Genomic DNA, 20,809 nt, shown 5'->3' on the forward strand with positions numbered 1-20,809 from the left:
AACTACTCAGGTAAAGATCAGACCCAGGGGATTCCTGTAAAACCTTCTGTGCTGCCTGCCACTTGGCACCAAGGGGTCCCTGGGTCACATACATCTTTCCCCCAAACTGCATCTCTGGGCAGGCTCAGCTCCTCTCTCCTGGAAGGAGGGAACTGAAGCCAAGGCCGTGCAGTAGTGCTGTCTGCAGTGTCTTGAGAGAGTGCGCGCCAACCTCAGGGCAGACTGCTGGGAACCAGGGCACAAATCCAAACTGGCTGAGAATTCTAGACATAGATTTCAGCAACCAAACATGCAGGGTAATCTCCTCCGGCATCGTAACAGCCTAGCCATGCAGTCCCCTTGGGTACTCCGAACTGTCTCGCAACCCAGGTGAGCCTGCCTTTGAGAGACAGATGGTCTCTTACACTCAGAATCACAACAGTATTCAGGTTACTCCCAGTCCCACAGGTCCAGGACCCTCAGGTGAACTGCACCTTAGACATCACACCAAAGACAGCGCATGTAGCCAGTCTTATTATATGACACTTTATTAAAAAGGAAATAAGATTTATTTACAAGGCTAAAGCAGGTGAACATACATACACAAACTAAGCTACAAAGTTTCAAAAGGTAACAGAAGCATCTATAGCAGTGATGCTCCGAGCTCAGTCGTTCAGGAGCGAAATTAGTGATCAACCTTAACCAAAAGAGCCACAGTAGCGTGAATTCATTGTTTCATTTACGATAGCACTACTCATATTTAAACAGAAGGGCAGGGGAAATATTTAGGTTTTTATATAAATGCTTGCAGCAGATAACTTAGTGGCTAATAACATAGTAAAAGCATCCTGACTGGTTAACAATGAAATCACAGTGTTATAATATCATGTGCTACAAAGAGCGGCAGGAGACACATTAAAGAGTGACTTGCAGCTACTGAGCTGCAGTCTGTATATCACTGGTCCATTATAAACTCTGTGTCCTTTAGGGCTAACCCAGGCTAAGCAGCTGGGGAACTCTTGCTTATGCCTAGAAAACCTTGCCCCCCAGCATCAACAAGCTAGAGTCAGTTCCTTCTTGTATCCCACCTCCTCCCCTGTGCTCTGAGCTGCTGGAGATCAGCACTTCACACTCCTTAATGCCTTAATTCACTCGCCTGTCTGGTGATTTACACAGTCACAGAGGCTGCCAAAACAAATGCTCTAATATTACCTTACAATGTGGGATACAGAGGTCAGAAGAAATGAGATTAATGCTGCAGCTACTAACAAGCATTCAATAAAGGCTGAACACAGTCTTATAACGCTAATACCTATCTTAACACACAGGTGAGCCAGCCTGATCCCAGCTGTGTATTTCTCAGGGTCCCCTTGAGACATGGGGACTTTGGCATGACCTGGCACCTGGTCTGTCCGTGTCACACCGATCCCCTCCCTGCCCTTTTCAAACCCACTGGGCTCCAGGAAGGGAGAGAACAGACATTTCTCCTCTTACTCGTACGTTGCAGGCCCTAGGTGTCCCACGAGGAGTGTAACAGGGGGTCTACTCCCTTGGCAGGTGCAGCGCTCTTAAAACTAAAAATGGAAAATTAAAACCAGTTTAAAACGTTCTTGCTTTTATCCAAAGCAATATCTGGCAACAACAACAAAAAAAAAGGAACTGGAGGTGTAAACCTGTAAACTTCAAAATCAATTGCGTTTCCAAAAGACCCCAAAAACTGACCCATAAAAAAACGTTGTTAAAAAGTTCCTGGGGGGGGGCGCGCGCGGGAATGTAGAACATCCCCCCTCAGCTCTATTCCAGACCACCGAATGGGAATGATGAATATTTTTCAAAGATTCCATAGATAATTTTCTGTAGTGAAAAGCTTCTGTGGGGGAATGTCAGGGCAGAGAAAGCTGAGGCTGGTGCCTTGGCTCAGTTAGGCAGAGTTCCTGGTCCAGCTGAGGGAGGTTGGAAAGGCTGGATTTGAGCCGTTCCACTGGCGGAAAAAGAGACGGCGCGGGTGGGGGGACAAGATGTGCAAATAGCATCTCTGGTTTTCACCTGAGTCCACAGTGCTCTGCCCAGTGATGCGCAGAGCATTCCCCGATATTCCGGAATTGCTCAGATGTGATGATCACAAGAAATCACAGTCAGGCTTTTTCAGGGCTAGATTCTATAATACTCTTGTTACCAGCCCCCTTCCACAGCAGCCTCCTGTGCCTGTGTAAATGCATCTGGTTTGGTGCAGATCCAGGGTCTCTCACTGGCGCATCGCAAGCTGCTGACCACACTCACACCGTTCAGATACGCGCAGTCTCCTGCTCCTCCGATCGGAAACCTGCAAGAGAGAAGCCAGGGAGCTGGTGTCAGGTAGGAGCTGGACATTTCCCATCAGTCACAGGCAGGGAGAGACGCTCTCGCACAGTGCAGGGAGCTGCTGCACTCACAGCCCCTCACGATTCCCCTTCCTGCATCTGCCACAGGCCCCAGCTAGAAAGGGGGCAGTGGGGCAGCAAGGCCAGGAAAGGTTCGAAGATCAACTGACCTCCATGGACCATTTATGCCGGGTGGGTATTAACCCAGGTCCTACTCTCCCCCCCACCACACACCCAGCTGGGTCTGGATGGGCCCCTGCAGGCCCAACCCACCCAAACTGCCCCAGGCGCAGGTTCCAGGTGACTCTCAGCGTGGCGAGGAGCAGCAGTAACGCCGCACAGAAGAGCTGGGTCCAGGGCTCCCTGGACAGTTTACATCAGCTCTCAGGCCAGAGGCCTGTCAGGACAGGCTGCATTCCAGGGGGCGGCTGGAGTGAAATGCCAGCAGCACAAACCCAGCGGCCATGGTGTGACCCCAGCCACTCACACAGAGCTTCCCGTGAGAGCTGGAGGCCAGCGCTTCCCACCTGGGAACAGGGTGGGATCCAGGCCCACAGGCAAATCCTCCCCCATGGTCCCATCCTGGCTACTCACAGTAGTCATGAGCTGGGCTGGGAGGAGGCCCAGCACCACTCTTTGGGCAGGCCGGGATCTCCCTGCCCTCAGGCCACCAGCCTCTGGCTCGGGGTGAGATCTGTCCCAGAGAAGGGGAGCCCAGCCCAAAGCCACCTGAGCAGATGGCTGTGGGTGGCTCCCCCACCCGCATCACCCCAGAAGAGCTCTGATGGGATGGCAATGATGCACCCAGAGCCTTCTGCTGGGGTGGGCGCCCACAGGGTGGCAGATTTCAGGGTTAACACCCCACTGAGATGCCTGTTTACCCAGTTCGCGTAAATTGGCGTCACATTAGCTATCCTCCAGTCATCGGGTACAGAAGCGGATTTAAATGATAGGTTACAGACTACAGTTAATAGTCCTGCAGTTTCACATTTGAGTTCCTGGTCCTGGTGACTTGTTACTGTTTAGTTTCTCAATTTGTTCCAAAACCTCCTCTAATGACACCTCAATCTGGGACAGTTCCTCAGATTTGTCACCTAAAAAGGATGGCTCAGGTTTGGGAATCTCCCTCACACGCTCAGCCATGAAGACTGCTGCAAAGAATTCATTTAGTTTCTCTGCAATGGCATGGTGCCAGCTGCGGTGTGGACAGACCCCAAACAGGCCTGCTAACAGATGGGCTCATGATCCAATCACAAAGACAGACTGCTGCCTACATCAGGGCATCCTTGCTGGAATATGTGAAAATATCTGACTGGGATCAAACAGGTCATCAACTGACTTGTTTTCTAAGCCTTCTCTGGGCACATTTTCCAGCTTCCCATCAATCGCAAAGGGCTTTTTTAAAAACACCATTCAGCTGTAAGTACCTAAGACTGGTCACACTGGGTCAGACCAACGGCCCATCTAGCCCAGTGTCCTGTCCTGCGATACTGGCCAGCGGTAGGTGCTTCCGAGGGAATGAACAGAACAGGGTCAGTATCGAGTGATCCATCCCATTCACACCCAGCTTCTGGCAGTCAGATGTATATGGACACTCAGAGCATGGGGTTGCATCCCTGACCATCCTGGCTGATAGGAACTGGTCGAGCTATCCTCTGTGAACTTGTCTACTTCTTGTTTGAACAGAGTTATACTATTGGCCTTCACAACATCCCCTGGCAACAAGCTCCACAGGTTGACTGTGTGTTGTGTGAAGAAATACTTCCTTTTGTTTGTTTCAAACCTGCTGCCTATTCATTTAATTGTGGCAGGTTTTAGAGTAGCAGCCATGTTAGTCTGTATTCGCAAAGAGAAAAGGAGGACTTGTGGCACCTTAGAGACTAGCCAATTTAGTTGAGCATAAGCTTTCGTGAGCTACAGCTCACTTCATCGGATGCATTCAGTGGAAAAAATGGGTGTTTAAAACTATTTCCCCTTGTTTATTTCTCCCCCCGCTCCCCCACTCTTCCTCAGACACTCATGTTAACTCCTGGAAATGTACTGGAAATGGCTCACCTTGATTATCACTTCAAAAGGTTTTCTCTCTCTCCCCCCACCCCACTCCTCTGCTGGTAATAGCTCATCTTAAGTGATCACACTCCCTACAGTATGCATGTTGAACACCCATTTTTTCATGTTCTGTGTGTATATACATTTACTCACTGTTATTTTCCACTGAATGCATCCGATGAAGTGAGCTGTAGTTCACGAAAGCTGATTCTCAACTAAATTGGCTAGTCTCTAAGGTGCCACAAGTCCTCCTTTTCTTTTTTCATTTAATTGTGTGACTGCCAGTTCTTGCATTATGTGAAGGAGTAAACAAAACTTCCCTCTTCACTTTCTCGACCCCACTCATGATTTTATAGACCTCTTATATCCCCCCCTTAATCGTCTCCCCTCATATGGAAGCTGTTCCATATCTCTAATCATTTTCGTTGCCTGCCTCTGTACCATTTCCAATTCTCTTAGATCCTTTTTGAGATGGGGTAACCAGATCTGCACACAGTGTTCCAGGTGTGGGGGTACCATGGATTTATACAGTGGCATGATGATATTTTATGCCTTTTTCTCTATCCCTTTCCTAACGTTTTTTAAAGGATGCTTGTTTTTTGCCTCTAACCACCTGGCATTTCCCCCCCCACACAAGGATGTTAAATTTAATTACATTATGGTCACTATTACCGAGCAGTTCAGCTACATTCCCCACTTGGACCGGCCCCTGTGCTCCGCTTAGGCCTAAATCAAGAATTGCCCCTTCCCTTGTGAGTGCCAGGATTAGCTGCTCCAACAAGCCGTCATTGATGGTGTCTAAAAATCACTTCTCTGCATCCCATCCAGAGGGGACATGTTCCCAGACAATATGGGGATAGTTGAAAACCCCCATTATTATTCGGTTTTCTGCTTTTATAGCCTCTCTAATCTCTGTAAATTTCACACAGTCACCATCCTGGTCAGTAGTATACTCCTGCTGCTAGATTCTTATTCTTCAAGTGTGGAATTCCTGTTCTTAGAGATGCTAGGATACAGTTGGGTTCGTTTAAGATTTTTACTGTACTTTACTCTATGCTTTCCTGGAAATGTAGTGCCACTCCCCCGCCAGCGTGACCTACTCTGCCGTTCTTTCAGTGCTGATGGTCCAGGGTCAAACCCTGCTATCGGCTCAACTGGGGTTTTGTTATTTGATCACACCCAGATCCCACTGAAATCCCTCTTGGTATGTCGTCTGGGCCATCTCTACTGTACCCCACTTCTCATGGCAGCCCCAGGCACTCAGCATTTGTGACTATCAGGCATCTTTAACGCAGATGGCCCCACTAAAGCCAGACAGATCTGAAAGCTTTGGCCAGTCTCCCAGCAGACAACACTTGCTTCCATCCATCACTAATACACAGAGTACATAGCACTGACGGTGCGTCGGCTGAACTCGCTATCTCAGACGCCAGGGACCCAAAGCCCAGGGAATTCACAGAGGACTTACAGGTTGTTGAATTTGGTGCCATTGGCCCATTTCCAGAGCTGCCCAGGGTCCCTCCGGAGGCCAATCCAGTGGTCAAATTTGCCTTTATAGCGCAGCAGGAAAGCCTAAAAACAGCAGAGGGAGAGGTGGGGTCAGAGCACAGGCTCTGTGCACTAGAGACTCACAGGTATACACTGAAGGGCTCTGTTTTCAGGGAACGGCTGGGGATTTTCACCTCCCTCTTGCCCAGCTCTGGGTAATTCAGTATTAACTTTCCCATCCCAAACCTCGCCTCGCCTTAGAGAACAGCTGAGCTCCCCTGCCCATCACAGGGGAAGGGGAAGGAAAGAGCCCAGCTGATCTCAATAAGGGATGCTGGGAAGGGCCAGGGATGAGAGAAGAGCCACCAAATCCTCAGCCAGAAGGGGCCAGGGCTAAGAGGAGCCCCCCCATCCTCATCTGGCTACCCAAGAGCACTGGCTCTTCAAGTCAATCTGGGATCTCATCCACTCATGCATCCGATGAAGTGAGCTGTAGCTCACGAAAGCTCATGCTCAAATAAATTGGTTAGTCTCTAAGGTGCCACAAGTACTCCTTTTCTTTCTGGGATCTCAGTACCCCTTTGGCCCCATGCCACCCAGAAGACACTCAAGCCAGCCTAGCCCGAGAGAGGGGCGGTCTCCTTTTCAGAGGGCTGACAGCGAGTGATCCCTGCAGTCAGACACGGACACTAGAGGTGCTCCGAGCCAGCCAGCCAGGCCTGGCATTCAGCAACTGGAAGCTCATTTACTCAGAGCTGCTCCTCGAACCCAGGTTCTCCTGCAGCAGCTGCTGAGCCAAGACCAGAACGTTGCAATTCGAGCATCTCTCACCATTTCCTGCTCACTGTTGATCTCAGCCAGGGAGGCGCTGAGCACAGAGCAGTTCGTCAGGCTGTAGGTCCAGTTCCTTTCGACCTCAGAGAAATAGTAGCATTTCCCTCGGTATCCGATTCAGCCGTCTGGGCACGCGGGGCCAGCAAGGGAGCGCAGATCAGCTGACGGAAGCTGAGGTCTCCACACTGAGAATGAGACAGCGACACGTGGTGTGAGGGAGACCCGCCACCCGCCAACGAGGAGAACATGGGGAGATTAGCCCCTGCGCCCCAGGCTTCTGAGACCCCTCGAACCAGGGTGGGTACTGAAAGGCCGTGAGGGAGCCAGGAGGATGCTGGGAATCCAGCCCCACAGGGGGGTTATCTGACTCTGCTCTCCCTCTCTTGGGTTTACATTCAACAGGGATGCAGCTGACAAACCACTCATGCCATGAAGCCCAGGACAGAGAGCTGGGCCCAAGCTCAGGGTTACAACACGGGGTGGGCAGAGAGCCGCAGAGGGAGGGGACAGTTACCAGGGAGCCAGCAGGGGGGCAATAATTAATGGGTAGGAGATTAACTTCAACATGATTTGCCAGGTCTAGTACCCCAAAGAGTTCTGCTAGCCTGGACTGCTGCCCCCTCCCCCTGCTCTGCGCTTTGCTTCCCTGGAGAGGCAGGTTGAGATGAAGACGGGAACAAACTCCCTTCCCTTCAGGAGACTGAACGCCCGCTGCCCGGCCTGTCCAGCGCAGCCAGCCAGGTTCACGGACACCACAAACAGCTGCCATCTGCGCTCGCACACGCTGTCTGTGCAGGCGGGGACGTCAACAGCGCGACGAGACCCTGCCCTGCCAAGGTCACCAATGGGTGGGTTTCACACTGCGTTAAGGGAGGTGTCGGTACTGCGTTCCACGGCTCATTTCAGTGACACGCCAGCACCTGCCCAGCACTGAGCACGACCCGGGGATGCAGGAAGGCCAGGCTGGCACCTCAGGGCGACACGCTGCAGGCAGAGGGCCCAGCTCATTGCTGCCCTGCACCCCCACTCTGCACGGGTATCAGTGACCGTACCTGGGGCCCGGTAACAGTGACTTGGACCCAGAGTGCTCAGAGATGGGCTGGGGGGAGCTAATTTCAGTCCCGACACAGAGAGTGCCCAGGTGCAGGGGTCTGGGAGGGAGCAGGAGGAGGGTCTTGGCGGAACATCCCCCAGGAATCCTCTGTCCCAGGGGCAGAAGCCAGACAGGCCAGGAGGAGAGACTGACTGTGGTGGCTTCAGGGGGAATGGGATGTGCAGAGAGGGGGAAGGGAAGGGTAAGAACTCACCTGCCAGGACAATGATGAGAACTAAGAACATGGTTGCGAGGGCGACTGCGAGCACAATTGTACTGTCATGGAGCCCAGGAAAGGGGGAGGCGGAAGGGGGAACAGAGGGCCCCCCCGCCAGCTCAGGAAAGGGGGGAAGGGAGAGGGGGAACAGAGGACCCCCACCCCAGCCCGGGAAAAGGGAGAAGGGGGACAGAGGGCCCCCCCACCAGCCCGGGAAAGGGGGGAAGGGAGATGGGGGACAGAGGGCCCCCCCCAGCCCGGGAAAGGGGGGAAGGGGGACAGAGGGCCCCCCCCAGCCCGGGAGAGGGGGGAAGGGAGATGGGGGACAGAGGGCCCCCACCAACCCGGGGAAGAGGGGAAGGGGGACAGAGGGCCCCCCCCAGCCCGGGAAAAGGGGGATGGGGGACAGAGGACCCCCCCAGCCTGGGAACAGAGGGAAGGGAGAGGGGAGACACAGGGCTCCCCCCAGCTTGAGAAAGTGGGGGAAGGGAGAGGGGGCACAGAGGGCCCCCCACAGCCAGGAAAGTGGGGGAAGAGAGACAGAGGCCCTCCCCCAGCCCGGGAAAGGGGTGGAAGGGGGACAGAGAGCCCCCCCCCAGCCCGGGAAAGGGGGGGAAGGGGGACAGAGGGACCCCCCCCCAGCCCGGGAAAGGGGGGGAAGGGAGAGGGGGGACAGAAGGCCCCCCCCAGCCCGAGAAAGGGGGGGAAGGGAGAGGAGGGACAGAGGGACCCCCCCAGCCCAGGAAAAGGGGGGGAAGGGAGAGGGAGAACAGACGGACCCCCCCAGCCCGGGAAAGGAGGGGAAGGGGGACAGAAGGCCCCCCACAGCCCGGGAAAGGGTGGGAAGGGGGACAGAGGGCCCCCCAGCCCGGGAAAGGGGGGAAGGGGGAGGGGGGACAGAGGGCCCCCCCCAGCCCGGGGAAGGGGGACAGAGGGCCCCCCTCCAGCCCGGGAAAAGAGGGACAGAGGGCCCCCTCCCAGCCTGGAAAAGGTGGGGAAGGGAGACAGAGGGCCCCCCCCCCAGCCCGGGAAAGGGGAGAAGGGAGAGGGGGGACAGAGCGCCCCCCCCACCCTGGACGGGGGGAAGGGAGAGGGGGGACAGAGGGCCCCCCCAGCCCGGGAAAGGGGGGGAAGGGGGACAGAGGGTCCCCCCAGTCTGGGAAAGGGGGGGAAGGGGGACAGAGGGCCCCCCCCAGTCCGGGAAAGGGGGGGAAGGGAGAGAGGGGACAGAGGGCCCCCCCAGCCCGGGAAAGGGGGGAAGGGAGAGGGGGCACACAGGGCCCCCCCAGCCCGGGAAAGGGGGGAAGGGGTACAGAGGGACCCCCCCAGGCTGGGAAAGGGGGGGAAGGGGACACAGGGACCCCCCAGCCCGGGAAAGGGAGGGAAGGGAGAGGGGGGACAGAGGGACCCCCCCCGCAGCCCGGGAAAGGGGGGGAAGGGAAAGGGGGGACAGAGGGCCCCTCCAGCCCGGGAAAGGGGGGAAGGGGCACAGAGGGCCCCAACCGAGAACGGGAAAGTGGGGAAGGGGGGGAAGGGGGACACAGGGCCCCCCCCCAGCCCGTGAAAGGCGGAAATGGGGGGAACTGGGACACAGGGCCCCCCCTCAGCCCGGGAAACGGGAGAAAGGGGGAAGATGGACACAGGACCCAACCCCCAGCCCGGGAAATGGGGGAAGGGAGAGGGGAGACAGGGGGCCACCCCCCAGCCCAGAAAAAGGGGGAAGGGAGAGGGGGGACAGAGGGCCCCCCCCCAGCCCGGGAAAGGGGGAAAGGGGGAGGGAGGACAGAGGGCCCCCCCCAGCCCGGGGAAGGGGGACAGAGGGCCCCCCTCCAGCCCGGGAAAAGAGGGACAGAGGGCCCCCTCCCAGCCTGGAAAAGGTGGGGAAGGGAGACAGAGGGCCCCCCCCAGCCCGGGAAAGGGGGGAAGGGAGAGGGGAGACAGAGCGCCCCCCCACCCTGGACAGGGGGGAAAGGAGAGGGGGGACAGAGGGCCACCCCACCCTGGACAGGGGGGAAAGGAGAGGGGGGACAGAGGGCCCCCCCAGCCCGGGAAAGGGGGGGAAGGGGGACAGAGGGCCCCCCCAGCCCGGGAAAGGGGGAGAAGGGAGAGGGGGCACAGAGGGCCCCCCCAGCCCGGGAAAGAGGGGAAGGGGGACAGAGGGACCCCCCCCAGCCCAGGAAAGGGGGGGAAGGGGGACAGAGGGACCCCCCCAGCCCAGGAAAGGGGGGGAAGGGAGAGGGGGGACAGAGGGTTCCCCCCAGCCCGGGAAAGGGGGAGAAGGGAGAGGGGGCACAGAGGGCCCCCCCAGCCCAGGAAAGGGGGGAAGGGGTACAGAGGGACCCCCCCAGCCCGGGAAAGGGGGGGAAGGGAGAGGGGGGACAGAGGGACCCCCCCGCAGCCCGGGAAAGCGGGGGAAGGGAAAGGGGGGACAGAGGGACCCCCCCAGCCCGGGAAAGGGGGGATGGGGGACAGAGGGCCCCCCCAGCCCGGGAAAGGGGGGGAAGGGAGAGGGGGGACAGAGGACCCCCCCCAGCCCGGGAAAGGGGGGGAAGGGAGAGGGGGGACAGAGGGACCCCCCCCAGCCCGGGAAAGAGGGGGGATGGGAAAGGGGGAACAGAGGGACCCGCCAGCCTGGGAAACGGGGGGAAGGGAGAGGGGGGACAGAGGAACCCCCCCCAGCCCGGAAAGGGGGGGAAGGGGGACAGAAGGGCCCCCCCAGCCCGGGAAAGGGCGGGAAGGGGGACAGAGGGCCCCCCCCAGCTCAGGAAAGGGGGGAAGGGGGACAGAGGGCCCCCCCAGCCTGGGAAAGGGGGGGAAGGGGGACACAGGGCCCCAACGGAGAACGGGAAAGTGGGGAAGGGGGGTGTGACAATGTGATGCAGCAGGGAGGGGGGAGTGTTGACAGGGGAATGTGCCCTGGGGATGGGAGACCTGAGAGCCTGTCACCTGAGCCAGGAGGGGGAGGGGGAGGTAACACCTCTGCCCAGGAATGTGAAGACAGGCTGCCGAAGGGAGCCTGCTGGGTGGGTTTAGTTTCAGTTTGGGGCTGGGTGGAGGAACGCAGGGAACCCCAGGGCTGGGGTCTAAGCTCCCTGCTCCCCCAGAAGGACTTGACTGAGGGGTCCTGGGTGTCCCCACAAGCTCTGTTTTGGACTGTGTTCCTGTTGTCCAATAAACCTTCTGTTTTACTGGCTGGCTGAGAGTCTCATTGAATCCCAGGAAGAGGGGTGCAGGGCCTGGACTCCCCCACACTCCGTGACAACTGGTGGCAGAGGTGGGATCTACTGCACCCCGTGAACGGCGCTTCCTGCAGTAAGTGACTGGGGAACAGTAAAACGAAGGGGAATTGATGGGGACCAGGCGTGCTGAAGATTCAGAGAGAGACGGTTTCGGGGGCGGTTAACCCCTGGGAGTGTGTGACCAGAGAGAAGGACTTTTGCAGTAACAGGGTTCCCCGGGGGATTGCAGCGAGTGGTCCCAGGGGCGGAGGAGTCTGCAGCTCGACCCTGGCAAAGAGGTGGTAACCTCAACAAGGACTGGCACACGAGGGGCTTTTCCTGGAAACCGTGGACAGCTGCCCGGCCTGCGAGTGGCCAGCAGGGAGATGTATGCTAAACGCCTTAAGAGTGACCTGGTGGAGCTGTGCAGGCAGAGGGGGCTGCGCATTGGGAGGTCCACCAAGGAACAGCTGATTGCCCAGTTGGAGGAGAGGGATTGCTTGGATGACCCGATCCCTGTCCCTGAGGGAAGCCGCCCAGCCGACGCAGCGTGGGCCCTGGGGCCTGACCGGGCTGGGAGGGGTCAGACTGCTGCCCAGGACATCCTGAGACCCTTCCTTCCTATGCCTGGGGGAGGGGTTGAGGGAAGCCCGGAGAATACCGAGGGCACCCTGACCCCAGCAGCCAGCAGGGGATCCTCCCGGCAGAGCTCCCCATCCCTGGAGCGGAGGGAGATGAAACTGAGGGAGCTGGAGGATCATGAAAAACAACGTCAACATGAGGAGAAACAACGTCAACATGAGCAGGAGGAGAAGGAGAAACAACGTCAACATGAGCAGGAGGAGAAGGAGAGGGAACGTCAGGAGAAGGAGAAACAAAGACAGCAAGAACTGGAGCTGGCCAGGCTGAGGAGCAGTGGGGCCCCGGCTGCGGTGAGTGAGGGGGGACCCAAGACTGCAAGGAGCTTTGATAAGTGCTTCCTGGCCCAGCGGAAGGAGGGGGAGGACATAGATAGCTTCCTGACGGCCTTTGAGAATGCCTGTGAGATGCACAGGGTTGACCCTGCGGACAGGCTCCAGTTCCTCACCCCTTTACTGGACCCCAAAGCCGTGGAGGTGTACAGCCGAATGATAGGGGCGGAGGCAGGGGACTATGAACTGTTCAAACAGGCCCTGCTCCGTGAGTTTGGGCTGACCCCCGAGATGTACCGGAGAAGGTTCCGGAGTCAGCGTAAAACGCCTGAGGTCACCTACCTACAACTGGTCAACCGGATGCAGGGGTATGCCCGCAAGTGGACAGCTGGGGCCCAAGCTAAAGAGGACCTGCTTGACCTGATCGTACTGGAGCAACTGTATGAACAATGCCCTTCCGACCTGAGGCTGTGGCTGGTGGACAAAAAGCTCGAGAACCCCCAGCACGCAGGGCAGCACAGTCGGTCAGGGGGTAGCCGGGAGGAGTCCCAAAAGAACAGGCCCCCCCCCCCCCCCCCGATGCAGAGAGAGAGTCACCATGGGGCCTCCCAGCAGGGAAATAGGGAGAACCCCCTCCCAAGGGGAACGCCTGGCGTCGGGCCCCTCCGACCCGCTTGAGGGGACCAACGTGACCTGAGCTGCTATCACTGTGGCCAGAGAGGCCACGTACGGACCCAGTGCCCCGGGCTCAGGGACAAGCTGAGCAGACCCAACCTACCCAGGGTTAACTGGGTAGGGACTCAGCTGGACGAGGGGCAGACGACCCAGGAAAGGGGGGCTACCAGTTTACCATCTGCTCAGGAGGGAAGAGTACCCCAGGCCAGCTCCGCCAGAGGGCTGGAGGCTCTGGACTCAGGGTGCTCGGTTTACAGGGTGGGCGCGGGGCTGTCCCTCCGGAGAGAGTGACTTGTTCCCCTGGAGGTGGATGGGAGGAAGGTCAATGGATACTGGGGTGGGCGGGACCCCATTTAAGGTGCCCGTAGCAAGGGTACACCTGAAATGGAGGGCCAAGGAGGGCCCCAAGGATGTGGGGGTACACCACCATTTGCCCACTGAAGTTTTGATGGGGGGAGACCTAGAGGACTGGCCAAGCAAGCCCCAGACTGCCCTGGTTGTGACCCGTAGCCAGAGCTGGTGAGGGGCACTGCGCCCTGACCTTGGGGAGGGTACCACACCGGAGGCGCAGGACCCTACCCTGGTGGGGAGGGAGCGCCGAGGGGCACGGCTCAGAGAGGCGGAGGCCTCAGACCTGGCCACTGAGGGGGAACCGGGCCCCATCCCTTCCCCAGCCGCTGAGTTCCAGGCCGAGTTGAGGAAAGATCCCTCCTTGCGGAAGCTCAGGGACCTGGCTGACCTCAGTGTGGTATGGACCATGAGGAGAGGCTTCCAGGAGAGGTTCCTGTGGGAGAAGGGGTTCCTGTACCGAGAATGGGCTCTCAGAAGGGAAGTAGAGTCCTGTGGGATCAGGAGACAGCTGGTGGTCCCCCAGAAGTATCGCCACAAGCTCCTGTACCTGGCCCATGACATCCCCCTCGCAGGGCACCAGGGAATCCGGCGCACCCGGCAGAGGTTGCCACAGAACTTTTACTGGCCCGGGGTCTTTAACACCGTACGGCAGTATTGCCGATCCTGTGACCCCTGTCAGAGGGTGGGGAAGGCCCGGGACAAGGGGAAAGTGGCTTTGAGACCTTTGCCCATCATAGAGGAGCCTTTCCAGAAGGTGGCCAGGGACATCGTGGGGCCTCTCAGCAAGACGACCCGGTCGGGGAAGAAATACATTCTGGTGGTGGTAGATTTTGCCACCCGCTACCCCGAGGCAGTGCCCTTAGCTTCCATTGAAGCAGACACCGTGGCAGATGCGCTCCTGACCGTTTTCAGCCGAGTGGGGTTCCCCAAGGAAGTCTTGACAGACCAAGGCTCCAACTTCATGTCGGCCCTGCTCCGGTGCTTGTGGGAGAAATGTGGGGTCCGGCACGACTGGGCCTCAGCGTATCACCCCCAGTCCAATGGGCTGGTGGAGAGGTTCAATGGGACGCTAAAGATGATGCTGAAAACCTTTATGAACCAGGATTGGGACAAGTACTTACCTCACCTGCTGTTCGCGTACAGGGAGGTGCCCCAGGAGTCTACCGGATTTTCGCCTTTCAAACTGTTATATGGAAGGAGGGTGAGGGGCCCCCTGGACCTCATGAGAGACGAATGGGAGGGGAAGGCCACTCCCGATGGAGAGTCAGTGGTGGAGTATGTCCTGATCTTCCGAGAGAGACTGGCTGAACTCATGGGCCTGGCCAGGGAGAATCTGGCCAGAGCCCAGAGGAAGCAGAAGGTCTGGTATGACCGCACGGTGCGGGCCCAGGCCTACGCCACCGGGGATCAGGTGATGGTTCTCATCCCCGTGAGAAAGAACAAACTACAGGCCGCCTGGGAGGGCCCTTTCAAGGTCATCAAGCAGCTCAATGAGGTAAACTATGTGGTGGAGCTGTCGAACCGGGCGCACCACCGCCGGGTGTACCATGTGAATATGATGAAGCCATATTATGCCAGGGGGAATGTGGTGTTGGCCATGCGTAGACAGTGGGAGGAGCAGGGAGAGGACCCTTTAGTAGATCTATTCCCTGGGACCAGAGCTGGTTCCCCCCTGGAAACAATTCCCCTCTCGGATCAGCTAACCCCTGCCCAGCAAGCTGAGGTCAGGGGGGTGCTGCATCTGTACCGACAGCTGTTTTCCAACCAGCCTGGACGCACTAATCTGACTGTCCACCGGGTGCAGACAGGGTCGCACCCGCCGATACGATGCTCCCCCTTCCGAGTCACAGGGAAAACTGCTCAGGACCTGGAAAGAGAGGTCTGGGACATGCTGGCTTTGGGGGTGATCCAGCCATCGGCCAGCCCTTGGGCCTCGCCGGTGGTGCTGGTCCCCAAAAAGGATGGGTCGGTCCGGTTCTGTGTGGACTATCGGAAGCTCAATGCCATCACTGTATCTGATGCCTACCCCATGCCCAGGCCTGACGAGCTCCTAGACAAGCTGGGAGGAGCTCAGTACCTTACCACTCATGGACCTTACAAAGGGCTACTGGCAAGTGCCGCTGGATGCAGATGCCCGGCTGAAATCGGCCTTTATCACCCCTCTGGGGCTCTATGAGTTCCTGACCCTGCCTTTTGGCCTCAAGGGAGCGCCGGCCACCTTCCAGCACCTAGTGGACCAGCTCCTGAGGGGGATGGAGAGTTTTGCCTTGGCGTATATTGATGACATCTGTGTCTTTAGCCAGACCTGGGAGGACCACGTGTCCCAGGTTAGACAAGTGCTGGACCGACTCCAGGGGGCTGGGCTGACTGTAAAAGCGGAGAAGTGCAAGGTGGGGATGGCTGAAGTATCCTACCTGGGCCATCGGGTGGGGAGCGGCCGCCTAAAGCCGGAACCAGCCAAGATGGAGGTGATCAGAGACTGGCCCGCTCCCCACACCAAAAAGCAGGTCCAAGCCTTTATTGGGATGGCAGGATACTACCGAAGATTTGTGCCCCACTTTAGCACCATCGCCACCCCCATCACTGAGCTATGCAAGAAGGGGAAGCCAGACAAGGTGGTCTGGACCGAGCAGTGCCAGGAGGCTTTCCGGGCGCTGAAGGAGGCTCTGGTCAGTGGCCCAGTTCTGACAAACCCAGACTTTGACAAGCCCTTTGTGGTGTTCACCGACGCCTCAGACACGGGCCTGGGGGCGGTGTTAATGCAGGAGGATGAAAAGGGGGAGAGACACCCCATCGTGTACCTGAGCAAGAAGTTGCTACCCCGGGAGCAGCACTATGCGGCCATCGAGAAGGAGTGCCTGGCTATGGTGTGGGCCCTCAAGAAACTAGAGCCCTATCTCTTCGGGCGACACTTCACCGTCTACACCGACCACTCTCCCCTGACCTGGCTGCACCAGATGAAAGGAGCCAACGCCAAACTCCTGAGATGGAGCCTGCTCCTGCAGGATTATGACATGGACGTGGTCCACGTGAAGGGAAGTGCCAACCTGATAGCCGATGCGCTGTCCCGGAGAGGGGGCCCTGAACTTCCCCAGGTCACTGGTCAGAGTGACCCCGCTCAGTTCAGTCTCGAAGGGGGGAGAGATGTGACGATGTGACGCAGCAGGGAGGGAGAGTGGTTACTTTGGATGAGCTATTATCAGCAGGAGAGTGAGTTTGTGTGTGTATGGGGGTGGGGGGGTGAGAAAACCTGTATTTGTGCTGGAAGTGTCCCACCTTGATTTTCATGCACGTTGTAAGGAGAGTGGTCACTTTGGATAGGCTATTACCAGCAGGAGAGTGAGTTTGTGTGTGTGGTTTTTGGAGGGGGGTGAGGGGGTGAGAGAACCTGGATTTGTGCAGGAAATGGCCCACCTTGATTATCATACACATTGTGAAGAGAAAAGGAGTACTTGTGGCACCTTAGAGACTAACCAATTTATTTGAGCATGAGCTTTCGTGAGCTACAGCTCACTTCATCGGATGCATACTGTGGAAACTGCAGAAGACATTATATGCACAGAGACCATGAAACAATACCTCCTCCCACCCCACTCTCCTGCTGGTAATAGCTTATCTAAAGTGATCATCAAGTTGGGCCATTTCCAGCACAGAGACAAAGACAATGGAACTACTCCCAGTGTGTAAATGTAACCATACAGCAAGATCAGCACCTTCAGTATTCATTGTTTGCTCTGATTGTGTTGCTGCTGCTGGGTTATTTTATTTGCTCCTGGGACAGTGCCCAGGTCTGTTTCTTTATGCAAGTATTTTTAAAAGATTGTCAAGGATCCTCAAAGCATTGCCTGGACACTTATTGAAGAGTTTAATAAAATAATAATAATAAATAATAAATTTACTTAGTAGGTTTCAATGTAAAAAAGATCAGAGCCATAGTTTGAGACTCACATGTGCACAAAAACATAATAAGAACCAGAATATAGAGGTGTCATGTGACTTTTTTTATTGCTCCTGTTAGCGAATACATATATGTTAGGTGTAGTATACACCATATTATTAGGTATTATGTGCACAGTAGTCCTTTAATATACATTATATATATGTATGTATAAAGTATTGGGAAGATAACTGCATGTATTATGCTCTTCCCACAATTCTGTTCATCAATGTCAAATATCCCACAAAATTTTGCAAAGCTGAAGTTAGCATTCAGAATAGAAAATAGGAAGCCAGTCAAAGCCAAGATACATGAATGGTGTGTCCTAGCACTGGTTGGGATGTACCTCTACACCCACCTGTTTTGGAATGTGGTGTTCAAAACAGAGATAAGGAAGGTACAGAACAGCAAGTTAAGGAACTGGTGGGTTGGATCTTAGGTGATGTATAAAGTGCTTTTTCACTTGTAAGCAACATGATATAAATATAAGTGGGTTTGGGGGTGTATTTTTGAAGCACATCTTCTGTGTAAGGTGAGCACACTGAAAGATAAGACTTGCTTCCTGGAAGGAGAGTATGTATGTCTCCTTTTCGTGGTGTACCGTTTTGTCTTTAGGCAATAAGTCTGGTTAAGTTTGGTTATTTGGTCTCTTGATCGTGTAAAGTATTGAACCATAATAGTCAAACTATTGGCTAGAGCAATAAGCCTGTATCTCAGGAGCACCTTGGTGAAAGAACATCAAATATGGCCCACAGACCCTTCCCTTATTCCTGTTGAGGCCAAGCAAATTTCATGGCAATGTCAGTAAGCATGTCAATTTGAGAGCACTTAGAAAAATGAGTTGTTCAATAGTAAGCTTGTCTCAACTATACACCTAGCAAGTTGTTGTTGTTATCCTGGTGCATTTGCCAGCAAAGTTCACAGTGATTGGACCCCATGACCCTGTCACTGCCATCCTGGGTCAGGAAACTGTGTTACCCTGTCACCTATCCCCCAGGATGAGTGCTGTAAACATGAAGGTGAGATGGTTCCGATCTCAGTTTTTATCCTTTGTGCACCTGTACCATGATGGGAAGGATCAGTATGAAAGGCAAATGCTAGAATATCAGGGAAGGACAGAACTTTTGAAAGCTGGACTCACAGATGGAAATGTTCCCTTGAGGATTCTCAATATCAGACACTCTGATGAAGGACAATATTGCCGTTTTGTTCAAGATGATACTTTTTATGAAGAAACTGTATTGGAACTGCGGGTAGCAGGTCAGTTCCTTGTGTCAATTTTATCTTTGTGTGGGCTGCAGGCTTTATTTTTTTTCTGTTACTCTAATTTTGGCTCTCTGCTTGTGAATTATTTTACAACAACACAGTGCTCTTTCCCAACATGTTATTAAAAACATTTTCAGGCTGGTCAAGGCACTTTCTTGCCCAAAAGAAATTCTTGATTGACTTCAAAAGGGGTCCTTAGTTAAGAGGGAAAGAACTTCTGGACACAGATGGCCTTCCAATTGCTCTGCAGTCATTTCTAGGATGTGTGACTATGGTGGGACTGCCAGACTTTTATGGCTTGCTGATTGGTTCACTGTTAGTTGTTACTTAGGGGTATAATCAAAATCAAATGCAGCCTTCTTATTTGTTGAGACTGTATAATGGTGGTGATGGGGAGGGGAAATGATGTATTTACCACTCTTAGACACGACTGAGCATTTCTCCGCGGCTGCTTTGACACTGTAACCATGACACCAAGTAGATTTTTTTTAAAATAGCTATTTCTATCCAGTGCACTAATGATCAGATTTTGAAAAAGTTCAGATCCTATTCAGGTATATAAATGAAGTGGTCAGGTCTCCAAAGGTGCTCGGCACTCAATTGCTCCTGTGTTGATAGGACAATATTTCCCACTGACTCAGTGAAATTATTTTAAATATTTTTTTACATTTTGTGTATCCATGAGTATTGGAATTTCAGACATTCCAGTATTCATTTATCCCTTCCACTGACTACCCACATGAATTAGTGTTTTCTAATGTGAGTAAGGGATCCACAAACTGTCCCTCATCCCTTCTGCTTTATAAATTAATTCATGGAATTAACACCTTCATGAATTTTCCCCCTAGGTCTGGGCTCTGCTCCTCTCATCTCTGTTGAGGGTCACCAGGATGGAGGGATCCAGCTGGTTTGTCGATCAGCTGGTTGGTACCCAGAGCCTGAGGTTCTGTGGAAAGACCTCAATGGGTGACATTTACCATCACTCTCTGAAACAAAATTCCAAGGGGATAAGAATCTCTTTAAAACAAAAACTGCTATGATTGTGAAAAAAACATTCAAACCAAAACTTGCCCTGTTGCATCAGGAACACTGTTCTCAATCAAGAAAAGGAATCAGCTGTTTATATAGCAGGTCAGTTACCATCCAAATCCCACACTGAACTCACCATCACTAGTACCCTCTGATCCCACCGAGGGTTACCAAAAGAAACTACAGCATTTGCTCAAGAAACTCCCTGAAAAAGCACAAGAACAAATCTGCACAGACACACCCCTAGAACCTTGACCAGGGGTCTTCTATCTGCTACCCAAGATCCATAAACCTGGAAATCCTGGACACTCCATCATCTCACGCATTGGCACCCTGACAACAGGATTGTATGGCTATGTAGACTCCCTCCTCAGGCCCTACGCTACAAGCACTCCCAGCTATCTTCAACACACCACTGACTTCCTGAGGAAACTACAATCCTTCGGTGATCTTCCTGAAAACACCATCCTGGCCACTATGGATGTAGAAGCCCTCTACACCAACATTCCACACAAAGATGGACTACAAGCCGTCAGGAAGAGTATCCCCGATAATGTCACGGCAAACCTGGTGGCTGAACTTTGTCCTCACCCATAACTATTTCACATTTGGGGACAATGTATACCTTCAAATCAGCGGCACTGCTATGGGTACCCGCATGGCCCCACAGTATGCCAACATTTTTATGGCTGACTTAAAACAACACTTCCTCAGCTCTCATCCCCTAATGCCCCTACTCTACTTGCGCTACATTAATGACATCTTCATCATCTGGACCTATGGAAAAGAAGCCCTTAAGGAATTCCACCACAGTTTCAACAATTTCCATCCCACCATCAACCTCAGCCTGGACCAGTCCACACAAGAGATCCACTTCCTGGACGCTACGGTGCTAATAAGCGATGGTCACATAAACACCACCCTATACCAGAAACCTACTGACCGCTATTCCTACCTACATGCCTCCAGCTTGCATCCGGACCACGCCACATGATCCATTGTCTACAGCCAAGCCCTACGATACAACCGCATTTGCTCCAACCCCTCAGACAGAGACAAACACCTACAAGATCTCTATCAAGCATTCTTACAACTACAATACACACCTGCTAAAGTGAAGAAACAGATTGACAGAGCCAGAAGAGTACCCAGAAGTCATCTACTACAGGACAGGCCCAACAAAGAAAATAAGAGAACGCCACTAGCCATCACCTTCAGCCCCCAACTAAAACCTCTCCAATGCATCATCAAGGATCTACAACCTATCCCGAAGGATGACCCATCACTCTCACAGATCTTGGGAGACAGGCCAGTCCTTGCTTACAGACAGCCCCCCAACCTGAGGCAAATACTCACCAGCAACCACACACCACACAACAAAAACACTAACCCAGGAACCTAT

General features: G+C 54.6%; 1 long non-coding RNA gene across 1 annotated transcript in view; it reads right to left on the reverse strand.

Moving 5' to 3' along the window:
* Positions 1 to 528: 528 nt before the first annotated feature.
* Positions 529 to 20,809, reverse strand: part of LOC141998764 (uncharacterized) — a 40,136-nt gene continuing 19,855 nt past the window's right edge. The window contains exons 2-4 of the long non-coding RNA XR_012641910.1: positions 6,708 to 6,895; positions 5,857 to 5,960; positions 529 to 2,302 (exon numbers count right to left, since the gene is read on the reverse strand). This is a non-coding gene — a long non-coding RNA (uncharacterized LOC141998764). The remainder of the gene's footprint in view (positions 2,303 to 5,856; positions 5,961 to 6,707; positions 6,896 to 20,809) is intronic.

This window comes from Natator depressus, chromosome 14 (assembly GCF_965152275.1).
Source record: "Natator depressus isolate rNatDep1 chromosome 14, rNatDep2.hap1, whole genome shotgun sequence".
Lineage (NCBI taxonomy): Eukaryota > Metazoa > Chordata > Testudines > Cheloniidae > Natator > Natator depressus.